This window comes from Schistocerca piceifrons, chromosome 2 (assembly GCF_021461385.2).
Source record: "Schistocerca piceifrons isolate TAMUIC-IGC-003096 chromosome 2, iqSchPice1.1, whole genome shotgun sequence".
Classification (NCBI taxonomy): domain Eukaryota; kingdom Metazoa; phylum Arthropoda; class Insecta; order Orthoptera; family Acrididae; genus Schistocerca; species Schistocerca piceifrons.
The window spans coordinates 94,033,002-94,045,132 of NC_060139.1; positions in this window are offsets into that span (position 1 = coordinate 94,033,002).

The window sequence follows — 12,131 nt, forward strand, 5'->3', positions numbered from 1 at the left end:
AAGAAGAAGAAAACATAGATTGTGGAATAAGACATGTGACAAAGTGATATAGTCTAGATTAACTGCTTGGGAAAAACGGAACTCCAGCAAAGTAGAAAGAGACTGCAACATGTTCACTAACATCAGGAAACAGATATCAAAATCTGTTTCTACAGAGAAACGGAAATATGACAAAAAACGATTTGAGGAAATAGGTACCAAATTTAGACATAACATTTGGAAGAACTTTCACACAGTTTTCAAAGAGTAAATAACAGGTTACAAGCCGATGAGCCTAACTTCAAAGATTCAAAAGGCAAGCTGATTACCATCTACGCAGGCAACAGTGAGTTACTGGCAAAATATTTCAAAAATCTTCTAAACTGCAAGCAACCATCACAACAATTATTTTTCAGGCAGTCTCAAAAGGAAAACTCATCTCCAGAACCACCGTCATTGCATCTAGCAATACGCTGGCCAGATTGAAGACAGCAGAGCGCCAGGTGAAAACAGGATCATAGAACAGATGTGGAAACTGGAAGGGAAGTGGGCAGATAAAACCAGTTATTAGGTTGTTAAAGATTGTTGAGCGAAACGAAGGACACCAAATGATATGAAGCAAGCAAAAATCCATCTCCAACATAAGAAGGCCGATGGGACTGACACCAACAATTACAGGCTCATCTGCTTCCAGTCAGTTATAAAATTATATCCAAAGCTCTGCTGAATAAGGTAGAAGATCAACTAGAAAGCATGTCTGACGAGTACCAAGGGGGAGATTTACAAAAAATAGATAGTGCGCAGGGCAAATTTTTAACTTGGCAATTATGGTCAGGACTGTAACAGTGTGGAGCATTGACACAATTGTTAAATTCACTGGTTTAAAAAAATCTCACGATTCTGTACACAGATAGACACTATTCATAGATTGGAAGAAGCAGGTATCGACATAACTACCAAAAAATTAGTCGAACAGACATTCACAGCACAGCCTCAAAACAAAATATCTAGGAGACATTTCTGAACCCTTCAAAAGTAACACAAGTGTACGGCAGGGTAATGGGCCCTCACCATTTCTCTTCAGTCTGCTCTTAGACAAGTTTATGACAGAGTGAGATAAATAACGACAAGAGAAAATCATCGGTGGAATCAGTTTAGCAAAAGGAAGAGGAAGATTTGAAGTGAAATATCTCGCTTTTTTTGACGATATAGGAGTAATTTCTAAGGACTAAACAGAGGCAAAGTTAATGATGGAAGCACTTCACGCAATTGCATCTAAAACTGTGTTACTAATATCGTATCAGGAACGCGATATATTGAACCTAAACACAACTGAGAAAAATATGCCCAAACACAACATGGAAACATGAAAAGAGTCGATAAATTTAAGTATTTGGGAGAGTGGATACAATCAAATAGGTTAGATGACACCACAAGTAAGGAAAGATCGAAGGAAATTGAACTAGCATACAGACTCATCGCAAAAGAACAAAGATAACTGGATGCAGAGGAGAAATGAAGATTATACAGAAACATAGAAACAATCACAGAGACAATAAGAAAGAGCAGATAAAAGTTTTTTGTCATATTTACAGAATTACTGAAAATAGGCTAAAGAAAGAATATTTTTAATTTCATTTCCAAATTAAATCACACCACAGGAAGTACCAGAAAGTTTAACGTCACAGAAGTTTCAGGCTACTGATCAATACTGCAAAATATCCTGCCTGTCCTACTACGAAATTCAAAACTTAGTAGGATGATGTCAAATGACCAAAGGCAGGTCATCATTAAACATGTGAAGAAATTCTGGGAAGTTAAAATGATAAACGTTGTATCTTGGTCTTAGGTTCTATGTGGTATGTAATTGGAGTAATTTTGTAATAAAAAATCCACATTCTTTGAAAAATTAACAGCCTTAAATTTCGTACCCACATCATACATATTAATCTGATTTTTAGGTGAAAGGTTCGTTACTCTACATGTTTCCTCATACTCTTTTTCATCAATAAATAATTTGTTTCCACTGAACTGAACTGGGAAAGAACCTACGAATTTAAATACAGCAAAAGATTTTAATCCAAAAACTTTAAATCTGCTGTGGTTAAAGAACTTAAACTTTCTTTAATTCATATTTTTTTATATCACTCTATCCTCTTGATTCCCTATTTTGTCTTATGTTTTTATCTTTTTCAAATTTATTCAGGACAGCCTGTATTTCTGATTCACTTAATGTGCTATCAAATTGTTGACTTTCATGCTGTCTAATATGTGTTACATCGGCAAATTGATCTGAGTAAGGAATGGTATGTGGGCATAGAATCATTTGCTTTCAACTTCCTTCAAAAGAAGTTGTAATCTTTTCATTATTTACGTTTTTTGCAATTCATCTCCTCTAAAAAACACAATAAACCCGAAGAAAATAATGTATTTGTGCCCAAAATAAATGGAAAAATATGCATATTTTAGAATGTGGTTTGTATTTCTCTTAATTGTTACATAAGCAAGCTGCTAGTGGCTTCATTTGCTTCTAGTGAGCCACGTAGGCTGGGAAGAACTGGATTGCCAGTCATCATCACTCTCTCAGGACGCTGCTATCTGGTTTCTGCCCACTTCAGTTAAAGATGATGGCTGACAGATGCAAGAAGGGCAGCTACCATCAACAATGGATCACGAAAGTGGATCTGGATATCGAGTGTGACTTCAAAAAACCTCTAGAGACATACGAGTCGAGAAACAGAACATAGATAAATTAAAAATCGCTCTGGTATTTCGTTTATCTTAACTGAAGATTATGCTACAATTTATTACATAATTTAACTATACTAATAGAGCCACTACTCATAGAGCTCAATAATAAAAGCAATTCTACTTTGTTTTAAGAATTAGAGAGATTTAGATAAATGTCTTGTACTACAGTATTGAATGTGAATATTTCAATAGCACATATGGAGGAAACGTTTGGTGGAACTTAATAACAGTTTTAAGGTTGTTTTACCGGGCAGATATTTGATAACTAATGGGATTTTCAATTTTCTGAAGATGGACAGGTTAAATTGAGTTGCAATGGTTTGTAGAAAATGAAAAATATTCCTAATGAATTTCAAGATTTACAATTTTTAATTTAATTGAAATTTTACCATAATTATTCTATTATTGTAGCTCTTACTCGCCACTGCACTGCTGCCCTAGTCGTTATCTCCCACTAGTGCACTCAATGTACCCGTTCACTAACGATAAAATATAAAAAGTATATATATATATATATATATATATATATATATATATATATATATATATATATATATATATATATATATATACGTAATTGGTCATATCTCTGCTCATTTAGTTATTTTTCTTAGGATAGAAGGGAATGAGGGGAATCATTTAAAAGAAAGAATATTTATGTTGAATCTGTGCAAATTATCCATAGAAATTGACATAAATCACGAAATCGTGAGGGATTTTGTGATTTATGGAAATTTTTCTTTTCATACAATTAAATGGACTGGAATCTACGTAAATATTTTGCCTATGCAGTTTAATATAGAGGTCGCTCGTAATTCTTTAATTACTTTTAATATATTTCCTCTTCTCCATTTAAGTTCTGTGCTCTATTCTACTACTGTGATCTTCTTCGTAACTTTAACTCAATAGTTCCTGTACTGAGAGCCACATAGACTTAGTCTAACCATTTTCGTGAGTGTAGCTGGTGTCATATTGTGAAAAGCTTTATGCTTACTAAGTTAGTGCTCTCAGTGAGCATCTAAATGGTGTGAGAGGTCGTGTGTTCACTGCCTGCTGGTCAAATGATTCAACTTAAGATAACGTACTCAATGGGAGGACATCATTGTCATAGATCGATCGTACGATCTGATATGGGTAGGGGGCTAGGGGATTTTGTGCGATGGTTACATCCTGTCATATGTGGCAGTGATCTGTAATGTGCCTCCGGCCATAAGAGAAACATATATCATGTTGTTACCACTCTTGCCACCTATCCAGTCGACATGGAGACACGCCTCCACTCTTCCGACTACATCTCTCTCTCAGCCCCTCCCCCTGTCCCTCTCTCTCTCTCTCTCTCTCTCTCTATCTCTCTCTCTATCTCTCTCTCTCTACCTAATCATGTGATTACTAGAGATACTTGAGATGCTCATCATCTTCTTTCTCTCTTGGATCGCATAACAGAACTACCAGTATTCGGTCAGCTTTACACTAACTTGAATGGTTTACAAAACAATCACTGGCAAAAAATAATACAAATAGTTCAGCGAGTCATTCTTACAACAATATCATGATGCCAAGTGAACTGGCCTTGAAATTTATTTAACAGCAACCGGTAACCACAATTATCTTAATATAAAGGGAAATACTTTTTGAATGTAGACTTTAATGTTACAAATTTGCTGTATTCTCTCTTTGGCAGTGGCTGGTTCCTATGTGGGGATTGTAGCCTAGGACCTTCTCCACTCAGCTGGGACCGTCGTAAAAAAGGTAAAATTTAGCGTCTTCTTTTAGACAATGTCTGACCAGAGACGGTTGAAGACCCGCGCCTAGTCTCTTTTTTGATTGATGTTTTCTTCGACGTATGCTCATCTAATTCGTTCGTCATGTTTCTTTCCTACTAAATGTCCTTAGAGTAACTGCTAATTAGATTTCTCCTAATTTGGATTCTCGACATGCTTTATACGTCTCAGAAAAGTCTCTGGGTTAAAAACCTTCATCAGATGATTTGAATACCTTACATAGTAACTCAGCAAATTTGTAATTAAGATTTTGGACTGGTTACTATGTGGTGTATACATTTCATCTTATGATGATATGCTAAGAAATCGCGGCTGGTAATAAAGCCACTTGTGGAACCTGAGGCCGAAAAAGATAGTACAAGAATTAAATGACTTTTCGCCGATCAAATACACTTCCGAAAAGAGATTAGGTCATATGGAAAGATGATGTTGATTTTGATGCGGTGCGACGTATGCCATCTCGGGGATAGTAGATGTACTGAAAATGGTTACAACGTCAGTAGCCAACAGGGAGCGTAGTGGCTTATCTACCAGAGTGCCATCTGTGTCTACCATTTAATACGGGACGTTACAAGCAGAAAGCTCCGTGAAGTGCAAACGTGTGAAACAAGAAGGCAACTGAGTGAATTGGAAAGGAGTCGGAATGTGGCCTTCCGAGTAGTGGGTTGGTCCTTTCCGAGAAATGCCGCACAAGGTGGACATGATGCTTCAGTTGTGCAACGATGCTGGCACCACTGGTAAAACGTATATTCTAACATCTGTAAACGAGGTTCTGGACGTTCACATGGCACAGACGCCCGCAAGGATCGTCGTCTTGCAAGGGCTGCAGTGGGAGATCGTACATCAATCACAGGACAAACAAGATGTCTTGTTGGTCGAGACGTATCGACATGAACTGTTGCGGCCTTCAACTCGCGCCGCATCATAGACGTTCACGGCTCCACTTCTGCCGTCGGGGGTCGCTTGGAATGGCGCAGAAAGATGAAAGAAGATTCTGCCTGCAGGCACGTGATGGTCGTTTTTGCGAGCGTCGTAGACCTGGTGAGTGCTGTCTCGTAGAACGCATTCGTCCACGACATACTGACGTCACCTTACGGTCTACGGTGTGATAAAATACATCTTTCGTTCACCTTTGTTGTTTCTGAAGGAGGCGCTAATCAGTGTTCGGTAGGTAGGTGCTGAATGTTGATACAGCTGATCTTTTGCCAATATTGCATCTCAAAAGTGGTGTTTGTTCGAACAGGATAATACTAGGCCACACATTATCCATGAAACTAAACGTACCGTGCAAAACGTGCAGCCCTTTCCTGGCCAGCACGATCTTTGGACTTTTCTCCAGACGAGCACCTGTGGGATGTCATGGGGCGAGAAGTGACTCGACAACCAACAATGCCTGCCGAAGCTGCAGGACATACTAATATTGGCGTTTCAGTATGGGTCGACACCTGGCACCTGTAATATTATGTGATTGCCTTATCATTTTAAATTATTCACTAATCGAGCAGTCGCTCGGTAACAGCTACAGTTGGCAAATAATGTTGCGAGAATGTAAAAGGTGAACGACCTGTGACGTAACTTGTTTATTGTCGAAGCGCCGTCAGAGATGCTGTGAGTTATTGACTTTGAAAACCGCGGCGCGAAAAACGGACAGAAGAAGAACACTTTTTTACACATTTTTTTTTTTTTTTTTTTGATGTACGAGATATTCTCGATGTACAGTTACTCATTCTTCTCTTGTCTCCTGTAACGTGTGTCGGACGCGCATGTCTTGCCGCCATATTATTATCGTTATAAATAATATTGTTTTAGTGTAAAATAAATGTGTAATACTAAAAGTGCCTAGCAGTAGATTTATTGTGCGACGTGTATGTGAAAACGTCGAAGGAATTGTTTTCATTACGAGAAGTGCCAGTCAAAACGGCATCCATGTTAAATCCTTCATTGCAGTGTAAGTTCGTCTATTAATTGCCATAAATTCAGACTGAAATGGAACTGGTGTATGGACTATTTATTTAATATAGAATCTATGTCTCACTCCTTCATGAAGTTATTTAATTTTCTTTACATTTCTTCGAAATAGAGAGTTCACAGTCACGAATTCTTTCGTTGAAATCGGACGGAAGTTGTACGCGGCGAAATATTTTCTCCGCGCCATATTCTATTGGTAAATGCATGATAAACTACGGTTCCTTAGGAAATTCATGTTGAGCTATCCAAAAATAATTATATTTTGAATAGGCATTTACTCTCTTCCGCAATGCAACTTCCGACTGATCAGACGATCCAACAAGAAACAGCCGCACACGGTCGGCGTTCGCAAATATGTTTCCACCGCTGATTATAGCTATATGTTACAGCACAAAAGTAAACATATTGTTATAATTAGCGGCTACGAACGGGGACATTTATAACTGTATGTTTATGTATACACATTACGTAAACATATCGTTATAATTGGCGCCCGAACAGGGACCTGGATTAAAAAAAAATAAAAACTTAAAGGAATAAAAATTTATGTAAGATAGGCATTGTGGAAATATTCATAAATAATTGTAGCTAATCTTGTGCTTTTTATTTGTTACATGACATCAAACGCCATCCAATAAAATTTCCATTGAGCGAAAGAAACGAGATATTCAGAGAAAATTACGGAAGAGAGATTTTTTTTTTTTGGAGCAGAATTTGCGCGAAAATCTAGTTGCAACGCCCAAGGCAGTCATCAACAACGCAAGTTAAAATTTCGTTAGCCATAGCCAAACTTCCTTAATTTCATCCGACATTAATCAATTTGTGACGATCTTTAGTAGTTGCAGTAAAAATTTGCTTTAAATTCAGTAGATTGCATTTAGTAGAGTAGAAATTTCTTCAAGTATTGTTTAAAATACATTGTTGTGTATTGCGTATCAATTGTTTTTAAATGTCCGCTGCCTGTTCACGGAGCTGACCAGCCTTAGTTTTCATTTATTTTGACCAGTGTGCAGCCATACTTTCTTTACGGCCCAGAATAGTCTGTTGTTCTCGTGACGTGCAACTCCCGACATTCCGAACTTGGACGTAGCAGTGACAACCGACTCGCAACCGATAAATTACATCTCTGTCGACAGCTGACGGCCGTAGCTCAAACGAACTTCATTGACTTACTGTTTATAAATAAGTGAGCTAAGGCAGACGATAAAATGTCATCACTAGATTCAAATGAACAGAATGAAATGAGTGAAATGTCGCGTCGCTTACGGTCCCGCACAATAATTAGTAGGGCTGAGACACCAATCGAAACAATTGTAGAAAGTGAAGTGGGAAATCTTACGGACTTTGATGCCTCACACCATAATGTTACTGGTACTGAACCAGACAATGCCAGCATAGTTTCTGCCACTAGTAGTCGTAGCCATATACCGGTTACAAGGGAGGCAGGTGAAAGCAATTCATGGGTAGTGACAGACGATGTATTCAAACAGCTACTGAGTCAAATAAGTCAAATGATTCAGGACGGAAATCGCCAAATGTTAGCCTCGCTTGAAGATAAACTGTCTACAGTAAGCGAAGAAATAAAAACTGTTAGAGAAAACGTAGCCAAAGAAGTAGCAAAGCAAGTTAAGGATGCTGTTTCTCAAATGCGAAGTGGAATAATTATCGAACTGAATGACACTTTAGCTACCATGCAAAGCGAGACAGCTGACATCCGAAACGCCACCAAGAATCTTGATTCCACCGTAACCACGGTTAATCACAGATTAGACAGAGTAACTACGCAGGTAGAAAAATTAACCGAGGGAATGTCAAACTTAACTCTGGAAACGGAAACGAAAGTAAAGGAGAGGCTAGATAGTCATGAGAGAGAATTTAGAGAAAAGTATGAGAACTGGATTGCTGGAAAGGACAAATTTGTCGAAGATAAAATTAACAAAGACCTAGTAGAGACTGTGAAAGCAACCACTCTTGGTATCTTGTCAGTTCCTGGAAGCTCCGGAGATACCGTAATGTCTGAACTCGGTAGCGTTAGGCGTACCCTTCAGCAAGAATTACCAAATTGGAAGCAAGAGGTAACGGAACAGCTAAATAACCTGAAGGCACAAGTGAGTAGTAGTTCCCGAATACAGAGACCGAATTTTCCTAACTCTTTAGCCTCAGAGGAAGAAGATGAATTATTTCGTCAATTCCGAATACCTGTTGTATCTAATGAACACACTTCACCACCACATATTCCAGTTAGTCACCGAAACCAAGAATCTGACTCAGTAGTAAAAATGATGAAGGAAGAAAGCATGGTAAAGCATCGAGTTTTTCAAACCTTTAACCCGGAAAAACGAAATATCCACCAAACTGCTTTTCTTCGTGGATTCTCCGGCATTTTTCCAAATTCGTGGACTGATAGACAGCGTATCCAATTTGTTACCGGATATATAGATGGCGAATCGGCAATATGGGGAACAGAAATGGTTGATAAGTGTCGAACATATGAGGAGTTTGAGCACTGTTTCCTCAGCAAATTTTGGAGCGAAGGTGTTCAGAAGCGCCTTCGTAAAGAAGTCTATAATGCAGAACAATTTGACCCCAGGATTAGTAGCCTGAGAAATTACTTCGAAAAATATCTTGGCAAAATTAGGTATTGGGATAACCCTATCAATAGTACAGATGTAATTATGATTCTCAAGTCTAAATTACCCATTTCAATTCGTGAAAAGCTGATAGCCATACCAGATGATGATCCAGATACCTTTCTGTCGATATTAGATTCCCTAGACCTGATCTATGAGGACATGAGAGCTAACAAACCGCGGAATACTCCGCACAATTCTTGGCCACAACATTACGACAGTAACGGCTATGAAAAGCCAGGGAACGATTCAAAAAATAGTAACGATTGGCAAAACGGAAATAAAGGCAGTGGGTATCCGCACAAAAGGAATAGACATAATCAACACAACCGATTCAATCCCGTGTATAACACGACTGGTAACCAGTGCGGCAATCAATCGTACAAGCAGAAGTTTGGAAACGGTTTCGGTCAAAAAGGTTGGCATCAGCAGAGCGGATCGCAATGGAATGCACCGTACTCGCGCAGCCAGCACTCAGATTACGGGCAGCAACAAACAGCTGATAACGCCCACTCATACCAACACAACTCCGCGCCTAGTAAAAATCAAGCGCAGGGAATGCACAGAAACACACAGTTTAACGGCAAACCACAGTGTGAAGGTGGATTTCACAGTAACAATTGCGGAAATCATAATAGTAATAAAAATCATCAGACCCCGCGAAGGCATTACAATCCCCCTGTATTTTTCGCAAACGCGGAAGACAGTAACACGTATTGGACAACAGAACAAACGCAGCAACATTTTGACACGAGGTTTGTGCATAACAGTAATTTTGTTCCTCAGTGTTCTCACAATGTCAGATTGGTCGAACTTTCTAATGATGAAGGCCAATCAAAACCACACAAGCAGGAAAACTAAGTTCAGCATCTGAAAACTCCCTAATTGATGCTGTGAGACAGAATGGGGGCGACCAGTAGGACGGAGAGACTAACCATGACGTACCTGTACTGAGATACGGTGTTAACTTATAAAGTAGGTGAAAAGGTCTTGGTAAAAACACACTTTAAACCATCGTTGCTCTTACACAAAAATCGAAAATGGCAAAGTCTTTTTGAGGGACCTTACGAGATCCTTCGTATACCGCATACAGGTTGTTATCTGATTTCTGATCCCGCAAATGGAAAAATAAAAAGGTTATACCATCACTCTGATCTTAAAAAATATCATGCTACAGAATAAGTCAAAAGGAAAGCTTTATAATGACAAGAGAAGGTTAGCCGCTAGTGACTAAGTGACAACTGATTTGACTTCGTAAAAAAAAAAAATGCTTAGAATATATTACACGACAGTGAGTCTATCTTGCTATACAGCAGACAATTTAAAATAAGTTATCCTGAGCCATAATTTAAGTACAGACAAGCTGATAAAAAAAAAATTCTTGTTTAACAAAGAAAGTGATCAACTCCAAGAACTCTAGTTTTAAGATTTAGTTTAAAGGAGATAATATTTAAGAGAGAAAAATGAAATATAAAGCAGAGGATGTGCCTAACAATCCGGCTTCTGCGATATGAAATGCTAAAGAAGTGAAAATAAAACATAGTATGTAAGAATTTTTTTTTTAAGTTCAAGGAGCAATGATCCAGAAACGAAATTTATTTTCGTCAAGGACAAGGGTCACTTGACAATTATTGGTTCCTGATCCCACTAAAAAGGAAAACAAGTAACTAGTTTCTAAGTCAGCTATGTCTAGATTAAGTTCCAATGTACATAGAAATCTGGAACAGGTTCATCTCTGCATTAAAATAACGTAATGTTTACGAAGCATGTGATTTACTTGTAAGTACCAACATGACCACGAAAGCGCTATCCTTCAGCTAGATAAACAAAGTAGCATTAATTGTAATTGCAATACGCAGGACAGATACATTCAAAGCCATAAGTGAAATAAATACCAAGTATAAGAGCGTAAGTGGCAAGGACAAAGCAATGATGACTTAAGGTCATATATTGAGGTCAATGCAGTGTAGCGCAAGCAGGCGTCAAGGCGAGAATAAAATGACAATGAAACAGCCGGCAAAACAACGCAACTAGTTCTTAATTGGAGCGCGTACGTAGACGTACGGCGCAAAGCGAAATTAATTTCTAAGTCGTAAGGAACAAGGAGTTGTTTGCTAGATTTCTTCTTCTATGTATTATTATACCTATGTCTTTCTTCTGAATTTGTTTAAATACCCTAACCCGCCTAAACCCGTCCCGTAGACTTGACGTCACAGATTGAGAAATGCGGTTGACGTGGAAGGCTGGTTTGGCATACGATTTTCAAAAGGAAACGCGTGAACGAAATCGGGAAAAGCTAGTTTTGAAATGTCTTTATTTTTCCTTTTAAAGTCAATTCGAGACGGAAACCGAGATCGCGATAAGGAATTTGAAAATTTTCTTGAATGGTGTTCTGTTCTCATGTGAGAGGGCGATCAAATATGACTGATTGATCCTCACATCTAGTAAAAAGAGAATTTTTGTTGAAATGACAGTGATAACTTTAATGAATCTAATAAATAGAAAGAACGGTTGAAATGAATTAAAATAATAAAAATTGCTAACAGATCGGAGAAACTAATGTATTGTGACTGTGAACTAAATGCATAATTAGTCTTAGAGAAAGATGATGAACAAAGTAAAGCGAAATGTTAAAGATAGTTACCAACAAAGTAACAGAAATTGAAATGGACATGATAATCGAAGCTCTCAATTAGCAAGCTTCAAAGTGAGACAAACTATCTGATTATAAACTGTAACAAAAATTGTGTACATAGTAGTGTATAAGTGAAGGCTTAAAATGGTGTGGAATTCTGCCACAGACACGATGAAGATGAAAAGTGTTAAACGTGCAGATAGGCCGACGGACAATGATAGTCCGCTTGTGTAACCGAAGGCGGTGATGTGATTACGTGCAATGCATCGGAAACCAAGTGTGTTAGCTGCTTTGCAAAAGTGCGAGCGCTAGCCTACCTTAAAATCTTCAAAATCGGCTGGAAAATGTGGAGACAGGGATGGTTTCAATGGAGTCTCTGTCCCTGGC